Here is an 11,414-nt window from a genome sequence, read left to right as displayed (position 1 = left end):
TTTTTTTTGAGACAGGTCTCACTCTGTCGCCCATGCTGGAGTGCAGTGGAGTGATCTCAGCTCACTGCAAGCTCTGCCTCCCAGGTTCATGCCATTCTCCTGCCTCAGCCTCTCAAGTAGCTGGGACTACAGGGGCCTGTCACCACACCCAGCTAATATTTTGTATTTTTAGTAGAGACGTGGTTTCACCATGTTAGCCAGGATGGCCTCGATTTCCTGATCTCGTGATCTGCCTGCCTGGGCCTCCCAAATTACTGGGATTACAGGCGTGAGCAACCACTCCCGGCATAAGTTTTTAGCTTCTCATATAATTGTCCTAAAAAAAACCCTAAGAGTTTTGCTTAAGTTTCTTGTTATCATGTGTTATAAAAATTGACAGGGAAGTGGCCAAAACACATTAAAATTACACAGGCTCTAAGAGTCAAGTCTCTGTTGCGCAGGCTTAGGAAAGACAGAACTGGAAATACTCCATCAGCATGGACATCAGAATCATGGGGTCCACTTTCTGTTCCAGCCCTGCCCAGATCCACGCTCTTCTAAGTCCTCATCCAGGTCTGGCCTCACCCTAGAATCTCCTCTCACAGAACTGATTCAAGGAGGTCAGAGATTCAGGCGGGGGCTCCTGCTGCCTCCTGAGCTGGTGCCCACAATTTCCTAAAATGGAAAGGCAGATAAATGGAAGCAAATCATTGCATATTGTGGGGCCATAATTTCTCTTTCATTGAAGCCAGTGCTTCTAGAGACATCTTACCTAGCAACTTCTTTTCCATTCCTGCAAATCCAGTGGCTGCTCCACAAGGCACAAGAAGGTAAATATAAATATAAAACATCTCTCTCAACAGTTCACCCTTTTTCTCTATCCCTCGCATCTGTCTATATAGCTTTTATTCTGTACATTTTATTTTCAGGTAAATATTTTTTAAAATGGAAGAAAAAATAGAAACACTAGGCCCTTCATTTAAATCCTGAAAATTACAAAAATCTTAGCACCCAACTGCCAGGGTTCTATGAGGATTAACTCACATCATGTAATGTTTCCTGAACAGTGCTCTGTAAGAGACTTCTGAACACATGGTATGTGCCAATAAACATTGTATTAACTCATGTGCACGTGTTTTCCAAATGCAGACTTACTCAAACATTGATGCCTTCTCTAGGCTTTCTAAACTGTATAGAGCCAGCAGAAAATGACATGTTTGAAAATGGTGATTGGTGGTTTCCACTTTGGGACAAAAGTATTTGTGTTGTGGTAAGAGTGTTGGGTATCATGAGCTCTGTGCTGTGCCTACTTTCCCTAGCTGAGTGCTACTATATCGGATGTAGTAGAAGAAACATCAGCATTAAGAGGAGACTTTTTAAAGAAGCTAATTCATGGACCCCTTCCAAACCTGCAGAATCACATCTGTAAGAGAGAGGCTGGAATCTGAATAATTCATAGGCATATTGAAACTTCAGAGGCAAACGGGTGCGGTGGCTCATGCCTGTAATCCCAACAATTTGGGTTGCCAAAGTGGGCAGATCACCTGAGGCCAGGAGTTTAAGATCAGCCTGGGCAACATGGACACACCACGTGTCTACTAAAACATAAAAAATTAGCCACGTGTGGTGGCTGGTGCCTGCAATCCTAACTACTCGGGGGGCTGATATTGGAGAATCACTTGAACCTGGGAAGTGGAAGTTGCAGTGAGCCAAGATGGCGCCACTGCACTTCTGCCTGGACAATGATTGAAAACTCTGTCGAAAGAAAAGGAAGAAAGAAAGAAAGAAAGAGAAAGAAAGAAAGAAAGAAAAGAAAGAAAGAAAGAAAGAAAGAAAGAAAGAAAGAAAGAAAGAAAGAAACACTTGAGAGGCAATGCTTAACTAAGTGGCTCTCGGCCCATGCTTCCAGCCATAATCACATGGCCAGCTTAAAGAAATACCGTCACCTGTGCCCTCCACAGAGACTCTGTCTATTGGTCTTGGAAGGAGCATCTATATGGTTGTAATTAGAAAGTCAAATTGTCCCTCTTTGATGATTACATAATAATCATATATACAAAAAATCTAAAGACCACCAAAAAAACTCTTAGATTTGATAAATTTAATAATGTTTCAGAATGCAAGAAACAACATACAGAAATTAGTAGCATTTTTATACACTAATGATGATCAAGCTGACAACTGAATTAAAAAGTCACTTCCTTTTACAATAGCTACAAAAAGGTAAAATGCTTAGAAATACAATTAGTCAAAGAGATGAAAGATCCCTACAAGGAAAACTACAAAACACTGATGAAAGAAATTGTACATGACACAAATGAGAAAAACATCCCGTGCTCATGGATTGGAAGAATAATGATCATTAAAATGACTCTACTGCCCAAAGCAATCTACATATTAAATGGAAATCCTACCAAAATGCCAATGTCATTTCTTATAAAATAGAAAAAAAAATTCTAAAATTCACATGGAACCACAAAAAGAGCCTGAATAGCCAAAGCAAATCTAAGCAAAGAGAATAAAGCTGGAGATATTACATTATCTGACTTAAAATTATACTAGAAGGCTTTAGTAACCAAAACAGCATGGTACTGATATAAATTGACACATAGATCAATGGTACAGAATAGAGAACCTAGAAATAAAGCCACATACCTACAAACAACTGATCTTTTACAAAGCCAACAAAAACATACACTGGAGAAATGACATCCTAGCCAACAAATTGAGCTGGAAAAATTATATTGCCATATGCAGAAGTATGGAATGGGACCCCTATGTCCCACCATATACAATAATCAACTCAATATGGATTAAAAGACTAAAATGTAAGACCTGAAACTATAAAAATGCTAGAAGAAACTCAAGGATAAACTCTTCTAGAGATTGACTTGGACAAAGAATTTATGACTAAGATCTGAAAAGCAGATGTAACAATAACAAAAATAGATAAAACGAACTCAATTAAATTAAAAAGCTCCTGAAAATCCTTCTTAATTAACACAGTGAACAGAAAACCATGGAATGAGATAAATGTTTACGAGTTTTGCATGTGACAAAGATCTAACGTCCAGAATATATAAGGAACTCAAACAGCTCAACAAAAATAAAACAAGTAACCTCATTAAAAAGCAAGCAGGCCGGGCGCGGTGGTTCACGTTTGTAATCCCAGCACTTTGGGAGGCCGAGGTGGGTGGATCAGGAGGTCAGGAGATCGAGACCACGGTGAAACTCCGTCTCTACTAAAAAAACACAAAATATTAGCCAGGCATGGTGGCAGGCGCCTGTAGTCCCAGCTACTCAGAGAGGCTGAGGCAGGAGAATGGTATGAACCCGGGAGGCAGAGCTTGCAGTGAGCGGAGATTGCACCACTGCACTCCAGCCTGGGCGACAGAGCAAGACTCCTTCTCAAACAACAAAAAAAAGCAAGCAAAGAACATGAACATTTAAAAAAAAGACAATGAGCAAGCAAAAAACATGAAAATTTAAATAAAAAAAGACAATGAAGGTCAACAAGTACGTAAAAGATGCTCAACATTGTCAATGATCAGAGAAATGCCAATTAAAACCCACAATGAGGTTCCAACTTACACCATGCAGAATGGCTATTACTGAAAAGCAGAAAAATGAGCTATCGGCAAGGACACAGAGAAAAGAGAACACTTAGACATTGGTTGTGGGAAAGTAACTTTCTACAACCTCTATGGAAAACTGTATGGAGATTTCAAAAAAGTCTAAAAATAGAACTTCCATTTGATTCAGCACTCCCACTACTTTGTATCTACCCAAAGGAAAATAATTTATTACATAAAGAAAATACCCACATTCTTATGTTTATTGCAGCACTATTCACGATAACCAATATATGTAGTCAATTTAAATTTATCAATCAATAATCAAATAAAGAAAATGTGCTATACGTTTATATCATGAAATACTACTCAGCCATGAAAAAGAATAACATCACGCCTTTTGCAACAACATGAATAAAACCAGAGGCCACTATTGTAAGTGAAAAACTTCAGAAACAGAAAACCAAATTCTGCATTTTCTCACTTGTAACTGTGAACTCAATTATGCACACACTCGGATATAGAGACTGGAAAAACAGACACTGGAGACTCAGAAAGATGGGAGGTTGGAGAGGGTTTAGGAATGAGAAAATAACTAATTGGGACAATAAACAGCATTCAGATGATGTTGTCACACCAAAAGCCCATACTTCATCATTATGCAACGTGCTTCTGTGAGGGAGCTGCATTTTTACTCTCTAATGTATTAATAAACAGAAAAAAGTCCTCACGCAGTGGCTCAAGCCTATAATCCCAGCGCTTTGGGAGGCTGAGGCAGGTGGTTCACGTGGTCAGGAGTTCAAGACCAGCCTGGCCAATATAGTGAAACCCCGTCTCTACTAAAAATACAAAAATTAGCCTGGCATGGTGGAGCATAGTAGTCCCAGCTACTCGGGAGGCTGAGGCAGGAGAATCACTTGAACTCGGGAAGTGGAGGTTGTGGTGAGCCGAGATTGTGTCACTGCACTCCAGCCTGGGGAACAGAGGGAGACTCCGTATCAAAAAAAAAAGAAAGAAAAAAAACTTTGTTTTTTATCAAGAGGACAAATTGAATAGACCTCATAATTTTCATAAATAATTAGATTAGGCAAAAAAATTTTTAATAAAAATAAATAAATAAATATTGTATTTTAAGAATGGTATAGAAAGACAATTTGACCCATTAGAGTAGTTGGTACTTAGCATATACACTATGATAGGCAAGATTCTAAGCCCCATAGACATTTATGGACAGAATATGTAACAGTAAAATAAATAACACAAAGATTCATTGGCAGTGACAAATTGACATATTTTCAATCATATTAGATGATATTAAAACCATTAACAAATTTACTGTTTTGTTTCATAATAAAAAACAAGGTTAAAAAGTTTGACTAATTAGGCATATGGATAAATGGGCAGCATTTTGACCAGTAGACAGAGGATACACATTTTCAAAGACCAGACAAAATTATTTATTTATTTTTGGGGTGAGAGAACAGTTTTATTAACTGGGGATACAGTGGGGTCTTCTCCCTGGGAGGTGGGGTCTTCCACTGGTTACCCCCGCCAGGGCTCCAGGGGGCGCCTTCGATTCACTGCTGGGCTCCGTTGGGGGCCGGGCCTTGGAGAAGGCGAACTGTGCAGGGAAGCAGCAGCTGTGGGGTCCTCACTGCCCGCTCCGCCCAGCTGCACCGGGTCTCCTGGTGCTCCTCAGGAGTCTGCGTCTCTGGAGGGCAGCGAACCATCCTGCCCAGAACCTTATCCTCACAGCCCATTTGACGCAGGTCAGCCATGTCTGCTTCCTCCCCTCGGGCTGGACTTTGCACTTGGGTTTCTTCCAGTCCTTCCTCCGGCCGCTTCTCTGTCTCCCGGAGCTTAAATTCCAGCCTCACAAATGTTCCAGCTGGGAAGGGCGTGTCCAGGGCGCTGTCCACACTGGTCTTCTGGAAATCCCGCTGCACTGGCGGGTGCTTGTAGGTTCCTCCAGGGCCACCTGCAGGCCCCGGCGCTGGGCCCCTGAGCTCGGCCCCGCCGGCGCCCCCCCGCACCCACCCACGGGGCCAGCGAGATCCGCAGCCATCTCAGGCTTCCCCTTTCACCCCGGCCCTGCGAAGCGGGTGTGCGCCCCTTAGTTCTCTGAGCCTGCCAGGAGCCACCTCTTCCCCTGTCCCTGGGGGGTGGTCATGCCCGCAGAACGCTGGGCAGAGGCGAATGAACCGGGAAATGTCCCTTCCTCCACACTGAACTTGGGGTCTGCTGGGTCCTCTCCACTCCCTCCCAACCTGCCCGCGCTGTTCCCTGGGGCCCACAGTTTCAGCAAAGTTCCCTGCCGTGACGGGAAGCTGTCCTGTTGCCCACTTTCACCCTTCCCCCTTTTCTGGCCCATTCTCTCTCCCCACTGGGTCTCCGACACGACCCTCTCTCCTCTCGGCTGTCCTGGAGCCCCTCTTTGCTTCCCCAGCTCAGTCCCCTCTCTGACCGCTTCTCCCTCCCACATCCGACCGAATCTCCTGGCTCCCACGGGGGGGGACCCAAATTCCCGGGACCCAGGTCAACCACACAAAATTATTTTAAATGGGAAGACTTGAATTCCGTTGAATTCATGAAAGCAGGAATCCATCTGGTCATTCTTTAAATAATTTTGAAATGATAATAGCAACTATCAATTTAACGTTTAACCAGAGTTCAGAATACCCACCATTTTACCACAAAGAATAAAAAAACCTGTTGTAACTAACCAATTCAGTAAATTTTCAGGATACAATATTAACATATGAACATCAGGTGCATTTTTTTACAGTAACAACAAAATATCTGAAAAAGGAATAAAGATAATGCCATTTACGATATTATCAAATAGAATGGAATACTTAGGAATGAGTTTAACAAAGAATATGAAAGATCTGCATACTGAAAACTATAAAATGTTGAGGAAAGAAAATGAAGAATACAAAATGGGAAATATATCCTGTATTCATGGATTATAAAAATATTGTTAAAATATCCATACTACACAAAGTGATCTACAGGGTTAAATAAATTTCTATCAAAATTTTAATGCCATTTTATTAAAAGTGCAGAACAACAATTTTAAAATTAGTATGGAACCACAAAAGACCTCAAATAGCCAAATACTGAGAAGAACAAAAAGGCTGGAAGCCTCCCACTTCCTGATTTCAAACTGTGTTACAAAACTATAGCCATCAAAATAGTATAGTACCTTCATAAAACCAATATAACAGAATAGAGGACCCAGAAATAAACTCACAAATATACAGTCAACCGATCCCACAGAATGGAGAAAGGATAAACACATCAAGGAATGGTGTAGGAAAAACTAGATATGCACAGAGAAAAAGTACACCTTTCTCTCATACCATCACAAAACGAATTTGAAATGAAATAAAGACTTAAACATAAGAACTGAAATAATGAATCCTCTAAAAAAAAGCATGGGGAAAACCCTCCTTGACACTGGTCATGGCAATGATGCTTTGGATATGACACCAAGAACATAGTCAACAAATGCACAAATGAACACGTGGAACTATGTCAAAGTAAAAAGTTTCTGCACAATAAAGGAAAAATCAGCAAAATATAAAGGCATTATATGGAATAGGAGAAAATATTTGTAAACCATATGTAGGATAATGTTGCTATCCAAAACATACATCATACTAATCAATACAAAAGAAGAACCCACAGCAGAATTAAAAGCAATTTCTTGATTAATAATTGGGCAAAATACATAAATAGCAATTTTTCCAAAGATATACAAGTGGCCAATAGGTATATAAAAAATGCTGAACATCATTAATTACCAGGGTAATTAAAATCAAAATCACAATGAGGTATCACCTTATCATGGTGTTTGGATATCTATTATCAAAAAGTCAAAAGATAAAAAGCGTTAGGGTGCAGAGAAAAGAGAACACTTGTACACCGTTGCTGAGGATGTCAATTGGTGCAGATATTATGAAAAACAGTATGGAGCTTCCTTATAATTTTTAAACTAGAACTACCATGAATCCCAATTGGGAGTCTATAGTCAAAGGACATAAAATCAGGATCGTCAAGGGCATCTGCACTCCTCTGATACAGATAAATAAATAAACTGAGAGATATATAATTTCAGCTTTAATAAAAAATGAAATTCTTTCATTTACAAAAATACTGATAAATCTTGAAGACATTATGCTAAGTGAAATAAGCCGAATACAGAAGGACAATTACTGCATGGTCTCGTTGGTATGTAAAATCTAAAAAAGTAAATAAAAATAAAAAAGCCATGGAAACAGAGTAGAACGGTTGTTCCCATGGGCCAGGAAGTGAGGAAAGTGGGGAGATTTCCATGGAAGGGGTGCACCTTCAATTACAAGGTGAGTAACTGCTGGGACCTAATGTACAGAATGGTGACTATAGTTAACAATACTGTGTACTTGAAATTTGCTGCAAAAGAAGATCTCAGGTGCTCTCAACACACACACAGAAACGTATTAACTATGTGAGGGGATAGATATGCTAACTAGCTTAACTGAGATAATTTAAAGGCGTACACACATCTGAAAACACTCTTGTACACCCTAAAAATACACAGTTTTCAATTTGTCAATCATAGCTCAACGAATGGAGAAAAAAATAAGAGTAACCAGCAGGTCATGTCTAGCCACATGGAAACTGGAAATTTGATTTAAAACACTCTTGGCCACTGTTTCCAGCTCAACTCGAGAACGGCCGGAGCGCTTCTGGCTCCTGGACTTCTTCGCTCCTCCCGCGGCCCCCATCGCTGGAGAAGGTACAATCGTTCCCAGGATTCCAGGCTGCGCAAATCGGGCAGGGCGATCGCCGTCCCCTTGCTCGTTGCCGCTGCCCCGTTAGGCTCACAGCCTCGGGCCCGTCCCCGCCGCCAGCGCCTTCGCTTTGGCCGCCCCTCCTCCTCCCCGAGCCCCAGCGGGCCTCCGCAGAAGGAGGGCGGGGAAGCTGGAACGCAACCGCGGAGCTGCCGGCGGCAGGTGCGGGAACGGGAGAAGCCGACCTAGCACAGGAAGGCTTCTCAGAGCGACACAAGCAACGTCGCCAGGAGCTCCGCAGGCAGCTGGAAGAACTCAGTAACGTACTCCGCTGTGGCAGAAATGGAGATAATAAAAGTCTGATGTAGAAATACTCACAGAGAACCATGCTCCTTGGTCAATCTCAGATTATTATTATCAGACCTACACTAATGATGTTAGTCTTCCAAATAAAGTGAGTGACTGAACTGTCGGATCAGCAAGATCAGGATATTGAAACTCCTGCTTTGAATTCTAAAGACCAGTTACAAATAGAAAACGATGCTCACCCTGGTACTGATAAAACAGCAAATGTTGAATGTAGACAAGAGGGTCATTTGCCTCAAATTCACAGGAGCCAGCATGCATTAGCAGCACAAGATACATCCTTAGAAGGTTCGTCATTAGCTGGAAGTTCGAGAGCTGCAGCAGAAACGGCTTTATCACAGACTGGATTTAGTTATGATGAAAATGCTGGACTGTATTTTGACCACAGCACTGGTTTCTATTAAGATTCTGAGAATCCAATTTGTTATGATCCAATTTATTACTACTGTGATGTGGAAAGTGGTCGCTATCGGTTTCATTTTCGAGTAGATTCGCAACCTTATCAGACTTATAACACAAAACAAAAATAAAAAATTAGGAAAGGATCCAGACTCTTCTACAAAAAAAAATGAGGAAAAGGATTTGAATTCAGAGGATCAAGAAGCCTTCAGTGTTGACCATACAAGCTGCAATATGAAAGACAATTTTACAAGTGTGAAGAAAAGGCCAAATAGGCATTCATCACAAAAATAATCCCCCAAAATTCACTGTTCCAGTTAGTGGAAATACTATGGAATCTCCTCTTAATGAAAATATCTCAATTCAACTTTTTTTAAAGATGAGAAAGTGAGAGACACTGACAATGAACCAGAAGAAGGTGAAATTACAGACTCTCCAACCGAGGGTAGATATGATGAAGGCTTTACAGTGAAGGCAATGCAACTGCAAAAGATACTGAGGAGGAAGATGAGGAAAAAGTGTGGCCCCCATGTATGAGAGTAACTGTCATTAGATCACCGGTGTTACAGACAGGATCACTCTTCATCATTACTGTTGTGAAACCTGCTACAAATGGAAGGGAAAATGATATGGCGCATACTCTTCGAATCCCTGAAGTTGGTGTAAGTTTCATGTAGAGATTTATTTTGACCATGACTTACAAAGTTATGTCCTTTTGCATCAGGCCGTCAAAATGGAACAATTGTTAATGAAAAACGGATTGTTCAGCTGAAAACTAAATGTGACCCTTATGAACGTGAGCATGGAGAGAAAGTGAAACTTGGAGAGATTGGAGAGACACGAACAACGGCCAGGAGCTCTGCACGCAGCTGGAAGAACTCAGTAACGTACTCAGCTGTGGCAGAAATGGAGATAATAAAAGTCTGATGTAGAAGTACTCACAGAGAACCATGCTCCTTAGTCAATCTCAGATTATTGTCAGACCTACTCTAATGATGTTAGTCTTCCAAATAAAGTCAGTGCCTCAACTGTCAGATCAGCAAGATCATGATATCGAAACTCCTTATCTTCTCACATTCACGCTGGCAGTGATAGCTGTGTTGGATGTGAACCATGGTAGGTTAGAGCTCACCTTTTCCTTGATAAGAAAGATGAATCATGTGTTGGCCCAACATTAACTAAGAAGGAAACGAGTTGGATAGAAGAAAAGGATTTTTAAAATATATGAGTAAAATATGGTTTACAGAATACAGACTATGAAGATGATAAGATACTAGACAACTTAAACTATAAAGATAGAGCTGGAAAACATAGGGAGCAGATTGGAAGTGAAGGGAATTTCCAGAGAGATGATGCTCCTGCATCTGTTCATTCTGAAATTACTGATAGTGACAAAGGTCAGAAGATGTTGAAAAAGACGTGTTGAAAACAGGAGAATGCCTGGGGAACGATGGCAGGAGAATAAGATTTCTGATACAGCTTCAGCTTCGGCAAACACGTGTAGGATTGGAGACAGACAAACCATCCTCGATTAAAGAGACTCACCTTCTCCAAAACTAGAACAACAACAGCAACAACACAAACTAGGACAAAGCACAGGAGAGGTTTGCTGAAAACTTTCCAGAAACTAAACTTCCAAAAGATGACCTAAGAACCATTCCTTGGGTAAAAAAGACTGAGGAGTGAAGGTTAATCACAGAAGAATCCTCAACCTTTTTTAAAAATAGAGTTTGGAAACCCTTATTTTATTGCAGAGCGTTTCTCCCCAAAAAAGTCAATGGCACAAGAAAACTGTGTCACAGTTTACCCCTTCCTGATTCAGAAATGTGTAATAAAGTGTGGTTTGCAGCTTTTAAAAAACAATTTTTAAACCAATTATTAGTGACTGAGTTAAGTTATACAGTAAGTGAACTAAAGTTCACAGGGCACAGATAAGTTTATCAAACTTTACTATTTTATCTTGTCATTTATAGCATCCATATAAGCAATTAGCCATATAAGCAAAATTCATATAACCACTTAAACGTACATTTGTCCTTGTATCCATATATTCATACTAAGATGCACAGAAAATACATCAAAAGAAACATTGAAAATATATAAAAATAAATCTGACAATATAATTATGCCCTTCAGGACCTAGATAAAAAAATGTGGAGAAAACATGGATAGTGATGCATATATTTTCTTATATTTGGAATAGCCTAAATCATATTAAAGAACGAATGAACAGCTGACATGTCATAGAAAATTCGTCTTTTATTGTTTTCTTCGGTGAGGAATCTGAATTTGTTGATATGTACCATACATTCAGCATTTGTAT

At 40.5% G+C, this 11,414-nt stretch overlaps 1 pseudogene; it reads left to right on the top strand.

Moving 5' to 3' along the window:
- The first annotated feature begins 5,719 nt into the window (after nucleotides 1-5,719).
- On the top strand, nucleotides 5,720-10,777 carry LOC115833890 (annotated as a pseudogene).
- Nucleotides 10,778-11,414: the final 637 nt, after the last annotated feature.

This window comes from Nomascus leucogenys, unplaced genomic scaffold (assembly GCF_006542625.1).
Source record: "Nomascus leucogenys isolate Asia unplaced genomic scaffold, Asia_NLE_v1 000858F_72892_qpd_obj, whole genome shotgun sequence".
NCBI classification, from domain to species: Eukaryota; Metazoa; Chordata; class Mammalia; order Primates; family Hylobatidae; genus Nomascus; species Nomascus leucogenys.
The sequence above is the reverse complement of the archived record's forward strand: the minus strand, read 5'-3'. Positions and strand labels throughout refer to the sequence as shown.